The sequence below is a fragment of the Notamacropus eugenii genome, chromosome 5 (genome assembly GCF_028372415.1).
Source record: "Notamacropus eugenii isolate mMacEug1 chromosome 5, mMacEug1.pri_v2, whole genome shotgun sequence".
Taxonomy (NCBI): Eukaryota; Metazoa; Chordata; class Mammalia; order Diprotodontia; family Macropodidae; genus Notamacropus; species Notamacropus eugenii.
The window spans coordinates 399,656,094-399,666,797 of NC_092876.1; the positions used below are offsets into that span (position 1 = coordinate 399,656,094).

The 10,704-nt window shown below is 38.8% G+C and overlaps 1 pseudogene; it reads right to left on the reverse strand.

The window, feature by feature from the left end:
* Positions 1-285: 285 nt before the first annotated feature.
* LOC140507982 (ephrin type-A receptor 3-like) lies at positions 286-10,330 on the reverse strand (annotated as a pseudogene).
* Positions 10,331-10,704: the final 374 nt, after the last annotated feature.

Sequence of the window (10,704 nt, forward strand, 5' to 3'; positions counted from 1 at the left end):
AACTATTTAGAAGTTAAGAGGTAAAGAAGTAATGAAAATCAGAGATGAGATTTAAATTCACATCCTTTAACTTGCAAACCAGCTCTCTTCTTACTATACAACAAATTTGGAGTTACTCTTTCTTGGGAGCCATGATTTACACTAGCAAAACAAAAAGAAAAACAAATAATTTTTTTAAAATGTATAATCCACTTGAGTCATTTTATATAGATTTGAAGGTAAATCAAACAATGTTTTTTCTAAGATAAATTCTCAACTCAGAAACAGAATAATTGTAAGCATTGATTAAAGCATAGTGTTGTCTTGGCAAACATAACTCCTTTCTTCATGGCCAGCATTGCATAAGCACTTGCCAGTGGGCACCAGCCATTCCCCTTTAGTTCTGCAGTACCTTCCGCAGTACCCAGTAGCTTCTGGGTGACTCCTATTCCCTGAAATTATTAACACAAGAACCTTGGACTTCCACCAGGGATTGGAAGTCCATAGGTACTGTATCTGAAAACATTGCCAGGTTCTTCACTGTAAAAGGGCACTTTAAAAAGTACAGCCTCACAGATACTAAGGCAACACTGCCACCAACATCTTGAAAAGCCAGTTAAAGCCTTTCCTGTTCATTGGGCCTACCTCTCGAATTTCATTGTTTGAAGTTTGAGAGTACAGTCCCCCAGGTCCATCATGTGTGAAACTTTCATCAAGTGCAATTGTGTTAATCTTGGTAAACTGATGTTCTCAGAACTTGACCCTACAGTCATCATCTGAATCCTTGTAGTAGAAGCTGAAAGTCTTGCAAGTACCCAAAACCAATGGGATACTATTGCAGTCCCTTAGCATAAACTTGAGTTCCATGTAGATCTTCTGAGCTGAATTTCTTGGGACCCAGTTTGTTCTCAGCCAATTATTCTGACTATGATCCATAACATTGCATACCTGGTAAGTCCTGATAGGGGTGTAATGCTCATCAACAGCACTGATCTCTTCCCAAGATTAGGAGTTGTATTTCTATTTGAGTTTGACACCAGTCTTCTAGGGTTCTGAAAGAACTAGCAGATCCAGGGCAGCCTGGTGGTAAAATGGTCTACCACCACATGGGTGCCCTTCTGCCTCCCCCCATGACCCAGGTAGGAGATCCAGCCCAGCTCCCCTTGAATTGTTTTTGAATCCAGGAGATTAATTGTATTTCCATGACTCTAAATATTGAGGTTTAAGGGTGCTGGGGACCCCAAAATACTGTTATGCCAGGTCCTGAATTCGACCCAAGCCTTCTTTCAGCCAAAAGAAAACAAATTTTATTACAAATCTGCCATACTGTCCAAATGGGTACATGATTTAGGTATAAAGATTGATACCATGAATAAACTGGAGAAGCAAGGAATAGTGTATTTATCAGATTTATGGAGAAGGGAAGAATTTTTTACTAAAGAAGAGATAGAAAGCATTATGAAATGCAAAATGGATAACTTTGATTACATTAAACTGAGAAGTTTTTGCACAACCAAACCCAATGCAACCAAAATCCGGAGGGATGTAGTAAATTGGGAAAGAATTTTTACAGCTAAGCTCGGGGATAAAGGCCTCATTTCTAGAATATATAGAGAACTGATCCAAATGTATAATCATACAAGTCATTCCCCAATTGATAAATGGTCAAAGGATATGAACAGGCAATTTTCAGAAGAAGAAATTAAAGATATCTATAATCATATGAAAAAATGCTCTAAATCACTGTTGATTAGAGAGATGCAAATCAAAACAACTCTGAGGTACCACATCACACCTATAAGATTGGCAAACATGACAGAACAAGAATATGATAAATGCTGGAGAGGATGTGGGAGAGTTGGAACACTAATTCATTGATGGTGGAGCTGCGAGCGCATCCAACCATTCTGGAGAGCAATTTGGAACTATGCCCAAAGGGCTACAAAAATGTGCATACCCTTTGACCCAGCAATATTGCTTCCTAGGACTGTATCCCCAAGAGATCATAAAAATGGGAAAGGGTCCCACATGCACAAAAATATTTATAGCAGCACTCTTTGTAGTTGCCAAAAACTGGAAGCCAAGGGGATGTCCATCAATTGGGGAATGGCTGAATAAATTATGGTATATGAATGTAATGGAGTACTATTGTGCCATAAGAAATGATGAACAAGAAGACTTCAGAGAGGCCTGGAAGGACTTATATGACCTGATGCTGAGTGAAAGGAGCAGAACCAGGAGAACTTTGTGCACAGCAACGACCACAGTGTGTGAGAGTTTTTTCTGGTAGACTTGGAACTTTGTAATAACCCAAGAACTTCTTAAAAAAAAAATAAAATCCCAATGGTGGTTCTCTAAGGCAAAATGCCTTCCACACTCAGAGAAAGAAATATGGAAATCATTCGCAGAATGTAGCAGATCATGTTTGTGCATGTGTATGTTTTTGTGTATCATGTTTTGATTAGTTATATGATTTCTTCCATTTATTTTAGTCTGACTACATAGCATGACTATAGTGAAAATGTACTCAATAGGAAAGTATATGTAGAAACTATACAGAACTGTATGCAGTCGTGGGAAGGGAGGGGGATGGTGGGGGGTAGGTGTGGGGGGGGATAAAATCTCAATTGTATGGCAGTGATTGTTAAACATTAAAAAATAATTTAAAAAAAAAATCTGCCATATTGGCCAAACTCTTAAGAAATCTCAGCATTGGCTAGACTTGTAAGGAATCTGAGCCTAGGCTCTTTTTTAGATCATGACTTTGAGGTAGTCCAATAATTTTTAAATTATCTCTCCTGGTCAGTTGTTTTTGCAATGAGATATTTCACATTGCCTTCCATTTTTTTATTCTTTTGGTATGGTTTTATAATTTCTTGATTTCTCATAGAGTCATTAGCTTCCATTTGCTCCATTCTAATATTGAAGGAATTATTTTCTCTGTGAGCTTTTGGACCTCCTTCTCCATTTGATCAATTCTGCTTTCTTTTCGGGATACAAAATGATATATGTATATATATATATATATATATATATACATATATATATATATTTTACATTTTTACCTTAGTCATGTTGCATAGAAGAATTAAAATGAATAGGAGCAATCGTAAAACAAAACAAATCATGATACAAAAGAAAATGGTCTGCTTCATTCTGCAACCGAATTCCATAATTCTTTCTCTGGAGGTGGAAGGCATTTTGCCTCAAGTGTCCATTGGGAATTTTTTAAGTCCTTGCATTGCAATGAAGTGCTAAGTCTACCAGAAAAATTATTCTCACACCGTGGTTGTTGCTGTGTACAAAGTTCTCCTGGTTCTGCTCCTTTCATTCAGCATCAGTTCATGCAAATCTTTCCAGACCTCTCTGAAGTCTTCCTTTTCATCATTTCTTATAGCACAATAGTATTCCATTACATTCATATGCCACAAGTTATTCAGCCTTTCCCCAACTGATGGGCATCCCCTTGATTTCCAGTTTCTGGCCACTGCAAAGAGAGCTGCTATAAATATTTTTGTGCATGTGGGACCCTTTCCCACTTTTATGATCTTTTGGGGATACAATCCTAGAAGCGATATTGCTGGGTCAAAGGGTATGCACATTTTTGTAGCCCTTTGGGCATAGTTCCAAATTGCTCTCCAGACTAGTTGGATAAGCTCACAGCTCCACCAACAATGAATTAGTGTTCCAACTCCCCCACATCTTCAACATTTATCATCTTCCTGTTTTATCATATTAGCCAATCTGATATGTGTGATATGGTATCTCAGAGTTGTTTTGATTTGCATCTCTCTAATCAATAATGATTTAGAGCATATTTTCATATGACCATAGTTATCTGTAATTTCTTTGTCTGAAAATTGTTTGTTCATATCCCACAATTTATCAATTGCCAGTTCTGCTTTTTAAAGTATTCTTCTTCTCATTGACTTTTTCAACCTCTTTTGTCATTTGGGTTAGTCTATTTTTTAAGGTATTATTTTCCTTAGCACTTTTTTTTTGGGGGGGGGGAATTTCCTTTAGCAAGCTGTTCACTTGATTTTCATGATTTTCTTGCATCATTCCCATTTCTCTTCCCAATTTTTGCTCTATTTCTCTTACTTGATTTTCAAAATTCTTTTTGAGTCCTTCCATGGTCTGAGTCCAATTCATATTTTTCTTAGAGGTTTTGGGTGTAAGAACTTTGTTGTCTTCTTCTGGTAATATGTTTTGATCTTCTTTGTCACCAAAGTAAGATTCTATGATCTGAGTTCTTTTACAATATTTACTCATCTTTCCAGTCAAATACTTGACTTTCTAACTCTTTGTCAAGGTAAAACTGCGCTTCCAGTAGGGGTAGGGGTAGGGGTGGGTGAACTGTCCCAGGCTTCAGGGATTTTCTATCAGCCACTTGATTCCCCAGCCTTGCTGTTGCTGCTACAGCTGCGACCAACTGACAGCTACTGCTACCACCATTCCCACTGCCCTGGGGCTTGGGTCAGATAGGCCAGACACCAGACTCCTCTTTCACTCAGGTCCCACAGAATTTTTCCATCCACCTTTTTGGTGTTTGTGGGTTGAAAAGTCTGGAAACTACCACAGCTGCCAGTGATTCAGTCCCCTGAGGACTGCTCCAGCCCATCTCTGCCTATGCATCCCATGCTGGACTATGTTCTCCTCCCTGTTCAGAGTGCTAGACCCTTTCTGTGAGCTATCCAGGTTGTCTTTGGGCTAGGGATTTGTTTCACTCTGTCATTTTCTGGGTTCTTTAGCCCTGGAATTTGTTTAGAGTCATTTTAATTTTTTGTTAATAATAATTTGCTTACAGTTTTCAACAATAACTTCCATAAGTTTTAAATTTTTCTCCCCCTGCCTCAGCCCTCCCTATCCCACAATGGCATGCAGTCTTTTTTCTTTTTTTTAATTAATTAATTTATTGTTAGTTTTCAACATTCATTTCCACAAGATTTTGAGTTCCAAATTTTCTCCCCATCTCTCCCCTCCCCCCACCCCAAAACACTGTGCATTCTGTCTACCCCTTCCCCCAATCTGCCCTCTCTTCTATCACACCCCTCCCTTCCCTTATCCCCATCTCCTCTAGTTTCTTGTAGGGCAAGATAGATTTCTAAATCCCATTACCTATATTTCTTATTTCCCATTTGCATGTAAAAACAATTTTTAACATTTACTTTTAAAACTGTGCATTCCAACTTCCCTCCCTTCCTCCCTTTCCACCCATCCCAACTGAGAAGACAAGCAATACAATATAAGTTATACATATGTAGTTATGCAAAAGACTTCCAAAAAATCATGTTGTAAAAGACTAACTATATTTCCCTTCATCCTATCCTGCCTCCCATTTATTCTATTCTCTCTGTTGACCTTGTCCCTTCTCAAAAATGTTTACTTCTAATTACTCCTTCCTCCAATTTACCTTCCCTTCTATCATCTCCCCCACATCCCACTTCTCCCCTTCTCCTCTACTTCCCTGTAGTGTAAGATAGATTTTCATACCAAATTGAGTGTGCATGTTATTTCCTCCTTAAGCCAAATGTGATGAGAATAAGCTTTTTTCTCTCACTTTCCCATTTTCCCCCTCCATTGAAAAAGCTTTTTATTGTCCCTTTTACGAGATAATTTGCCCCTGTCCATTTCTCCCTTTCTCCTCCCAATATATTCCTCTCTCACCCCTTGATTTTATTTTTTTAGATATCATCCCTTCCTCTTCAACTCACCCTATGCCTTCTGTATATATGTATATAATCCCTCCAATTACCCAAATAGTAAGAAAAGTCTCAAGAGTTACAAATATTATCTTTCCATGTAGGAATGTAAACAGTTCAACTTTAGAAAGTCCTTCATGATTTCTCTTTCCTGTTTACCTTTTCATGCTTCTCTTGATTCTTGTGTTTGGAAGTCAAATTTTCTATTCCACTCTGGTCTTTTCATTAAGAATGCTTGAAAGTCCTCTATTTCATTGAAAGGCAATTTCCCCCCTGAAGTATTATATTAAGTTTTGCTGGGTAGGTGATTCTTGGCTTTAATCCTAGCTCCAATTTGACTTCTGGAATATCATATTCCAAGCCCTTCTATCCATTAATGTAGAAGTTGCTAGATCTTGTGTTGTCCTGACTGTATTTCCACAATACTTGAATTGTTTCTTTGTGGCTGCTTACAACATTTTCTTCTTGACCTGGGAACTCTGGAATTTTGCTACAATATTCCTAGGAGTTTTTCTTTGGGGTCTCTTTCAAGAGGTGATCAGTGGATTCTTTCAATATTTATTTTAGTCTCTGGTTCCAGAAGATAAGTGCAGTTTTCCTTGACAATTTCTTGAAAGATGATGTTTAAACTCTTTCTTCGATCATGGCTTTCAGGTAGTCCCATCATTTTTAAATTGTCTCTCCTGGATCTGTTTTCCAGGTCAGTTGTTTTTCCAATGAGATATTTCACATTGTCTGCTATTTTTTCATTCCTTTGGTTTTGTTTTATAATTTCTTGATTTTTCATAAAGTCATTAACTTCTTTCTGCTCTATTCTAATCTTTAAGGAATTATTTTCTTCAGTGTGCTTTTGGATCTCTTTTTCCATCTAGCCAATTCTGCTTTTTAGGGCATTCTTCCCTTGATTGGCTTTTTGGATCTCTTTTGCCATTTGGGTTAGTCTTTTTTAAAGTGTTATTTTCTTTAGCTTTTTTTGGAGGGGTCTCCTTTAGTAAGCAGTTGATTTGTTTTTCATGATTCTCTTGCATCCCCCTCATTTTTCTTCCCAATTTTTATTCTACTTCTCTTACTTGATTTTCAAAATCCTTTTTGAGCCCTTCCATAGTCTGAGACCAATTATATTTTTCTTGGAGGCTTTGGAGGGAGAAGCTTTGAATTTGTTTCTTCTGTTTGCATGCTTTGGTCTTCCTTGTCATCAAAGTAAGATTCTATAGTCTGATTCTTTTTTTCAGTTTTTGCTCATTTCCCCAGTCATTTATTTGACTTTTGAGCTCTTTGTCAAGGTAGTTCTCTGCTTCCAGTGGGGGTGGGGGGTGTACTCTCAGCTGCTTGATCCCCCCACAATCTGTGGGCACAGAGCTCCAGAAACAGAGGCTGCAGCTGCCCCTGATGCTGCTGTAACTGGTGTGGGTTCTTCCCTCCCCAATCCCCCCAGGGCTAGATCACTCCACTCTCCTGCATTGGTCTCAGAGGCTTTCCCTACTGACCTTCCAATTTATCCTCAGTGTTTTGGGATCATGAAGTCTGGAAACCACCACAGGTGTGAGAGATTCAGTCTTTCCAAGGCCTCCTCAGGTCTCCTTTGTGTACTTGTGGCCCACACTGGACTGCATTCTGCTCCCAGCGTGGCATGATAGACACTTCTAGGCTGTCTTAGGCTGGAGATTTGCTTCACTCTGTCATTCTGTGGGTTCTACAACTCCAGAATTTGTTTAGAGCCATTTTCTTACTGATATTTGGCGGGGTTTGGTGGGAGCGCTTGACAAAGACTATGCTGTTACTCTGCCATCTTGGTTCCACCCTGCATACAGTCTTATATGAGTTCTGCACATATAGTCGTTTTTACAGGTATTTGGAGGGCTTTAGGGGGAGAACTCAGGGAAGTCCCTCCTTTTACTCTGCCATCTTGGCTCTGCCCTCGCTGACAGTCTTTTTGTTGATCTTCTCTGTGCCCTCTACTTACTCTGCATTTCTTTTGAAATATGAATTAAAAACTGGACAAAAAGTTCAATTTAAACCCAAATCAAAGCCAAGTATAGAAAGAGGATTATTTTTTAGTTTTTATGTTTAAATCTTTTTCTATGTAATTGATATGGTGTGTGTGTGTGTGTGTGTGTGTGTGTGTCTTGATAGGGGGCAAAAACAGACAACTCTAACATCTCCCCACCCCCTTCTCCAAAGGATACAGACTCCTCTTGAAAGAGTGAAAGTGGGAGGCTGGGCCCAGCCTCTTATGCTCTCCTCAGAGAGAGAGGGTACTAGACTAGAATTAGATCTATCTGCTCCCTCAAAATCTTGTTTAGGTTCCAGCTAAACTCCTGATCACTGGTCTTTAATTGGGAAAGGTGGGCCCAAGCTCTGTATCCAAGGCTTGACCCCTTTCCCACCAGAAGCCAATTTTACAATGAATAGACATAACAAATAGCAAAGAAACTCACTTATCCAAGTCAATAGCAAAGAAGAAATCAGAAAAAGTACATATATGAGAATATTTACCAGTCAAGACAGATTGCAGGAGAAAGAGGTCTTATCTCAATCAATAGAGAGAGTTCCTAATCTCACCTAAGGGAAATTCCCAAAGTCTCTATCATAGCAACCTAGAAATAGGAATGTGATAGAGATGATCAGCTCCTCTGAATGTTGACTTCTTCCCAGTCTTTTTCATGGCCCTGAAAAGATGCTGGAATCCCAAGCATCTTCTCTCTTTCAATCTGTGGGCCAGAAAACCCAAAGACACAGAAGAAACCGGATCTTTCTTTCCCTCCCACAATTTCACAAGAGTTCATCTTGTGAACTCTACTCAACCCATCAAGAATGGATCATTAATCTCCAACAATAAGGAGAAAGTCCCATACCACTGGATTTTGGGGTTTGGGATACACTCAATGGGGCTTTATCTCTCTATTTTGCCTAGGCTGCAAGTTCAGTGATCATTCATGGTTCTCAAATCCCATTACTGACTGACATGGAAGTTTTGACCTATTCTATTTCTTCCCTGGGACAATTCATCCTTATTACTAGCTGTGTGATCCTGGGCAAATCACTTAACCACTGTTTGCCTCAGTTTCCTCATCTGTAAATTGGGAATATTAAGAGTACCTGCCTCCCAAGGTTGTTTTAAGGATTAAATGAGATAAAAATTATGAAGCTCTTAGTATAGTGCCCAGCACATAGTTAACACCATATGAATGTTACCTAGCTAGCTAGTTAGGAAGCCTGGAGGTTCCTTGATTCTTAGAGATCACCACATCCATAAGTTAGAGTTATTGTGGACACTCAATTAGCTCTGAGCTCAAGACATCTTCCAGCCTCAGCCTTCCTGGTATCTAGGATTACAGGCATGCTCAGGTTTTTAGCCTTTGTTCATAATATTTGGGTTAAAAAGAATCCACAGAAGCTCTTTACAGCACTACATTATTTATATTTATCACTATGGCCTGAAAGTCTTTTCCTGTTCCATTATGTATATGGATAATTTATTTTTGGTCCTTAAATGTGTTGATCCTTTGCATTTATGCCTATTGAACTCCATGCTACTTTTTAAAAAATTAATTTATTTGTTTTCAGTTTTCTACAATCACTTCCATAAGTCTTAGATTCTCTTTCTTTCCTTCCCTCTTCCCTCCCTGAGATGGCATGCCATCTTATATAGGTTCTACACATACATTCTTATTAAACACATTTTCACATTAGTCATGTTGCATAGAAGAATTAAAACAAATGGGAGAAACCATGAGAGAAAACAAACCAAAACAAAACATAACAAGAGAAAATATTCTGCTTCATTCTGCATTCCAGTTCCACAGTTGTTTCTCTGGATGTGGATGGCATTTTGCCTCAAGAGTCCTTTGGGAATATCTTAGGTCCTTGCATTGCTGTGAAGTGCTAGGTCTACCAGAAACAAGCCTCGCACACTGTGGTTGTTGCTGTGTACAGTGTTCTCCTGGTTCCGCTCATTTCAGTGAGCATCACTTCATATAAGTCCTTCCAGGTCTCTCTGAAGTCTTCCTGTTTATCATTTCTTATAGCACAATAGTATTCCATTACATTCATATATCACAACTTGTTCAGCCATTCCCCAGTTGATGGGCATCCCCTCAATTTCCAGTTCTTTGCCACCACAAAGAAAGCTGCTATGCTACTTTTAAGGAACTATGTTCTATTTTGTTAAAGATCTGATAGGATTCTCTCCCTATCTTCTTAGTTGTTGGCAACCTCAACCTAACTTGGGATAATCTGCAGGCTTTATAAGCAGCGCCTCGTCGTAATGCTTAGGTCACTGATTAGATATTAGATTGTTCATTCATTTATTCATTCAATAAATACTTACTATTGAATATTTATTCAATAAATACATATCATAAATACTTACTTATACCTGCTACGTGTAAGGAAGTTTGTTTCACTGTTGTTCCCAGAACTTAGCTCTATGAGATAGTGCTTGATAGACTTCACAGAGTTTGGGGAGTTCTAATGGTGGGGAGAGGCATGGCCTATCATATATAGAAATCTGCTGGTGGTCAGTTTAGCATTGGTCCCTGGGGTCAGCCTCCTCTTATCTCTGTAAGAGCACAGCTCCATGGTCCTATACTCACTTCCACAGCTACTGTCAATGTGTGTATATTATGGTCATCTTCATTCTCAGCCATGGGTTTGAATGGCAAAGAGAGAGACTCAGTTCTTTACTTTAACCCACAAGGACTAATGTATAAAATTTATATTCCTGAATTAGGGCTGTAAACTCCATGAGGGCAGAGATTGAATCCTTTGTATCTTCCCAGAAGCATAGTGCTCTCTGCATAGAGTAGGTGCTTAATTGATATATTATGAATGAGTAAAAGTTGTTACTCAGTTGTATCCTTTTGACTCTTTGTGACCCCATTTGGAGTTTTCTTCTCAATGATACTGGAGTGCCATTTCCTTTTCCAGTTCATTTTATAAGATGAGGAAACTGAGGCAAACAAGGTTAAGTGATTTGCCCAGGGTCACACAGCTAGTAAGAGTCTGAGGCCAGATTTGAATG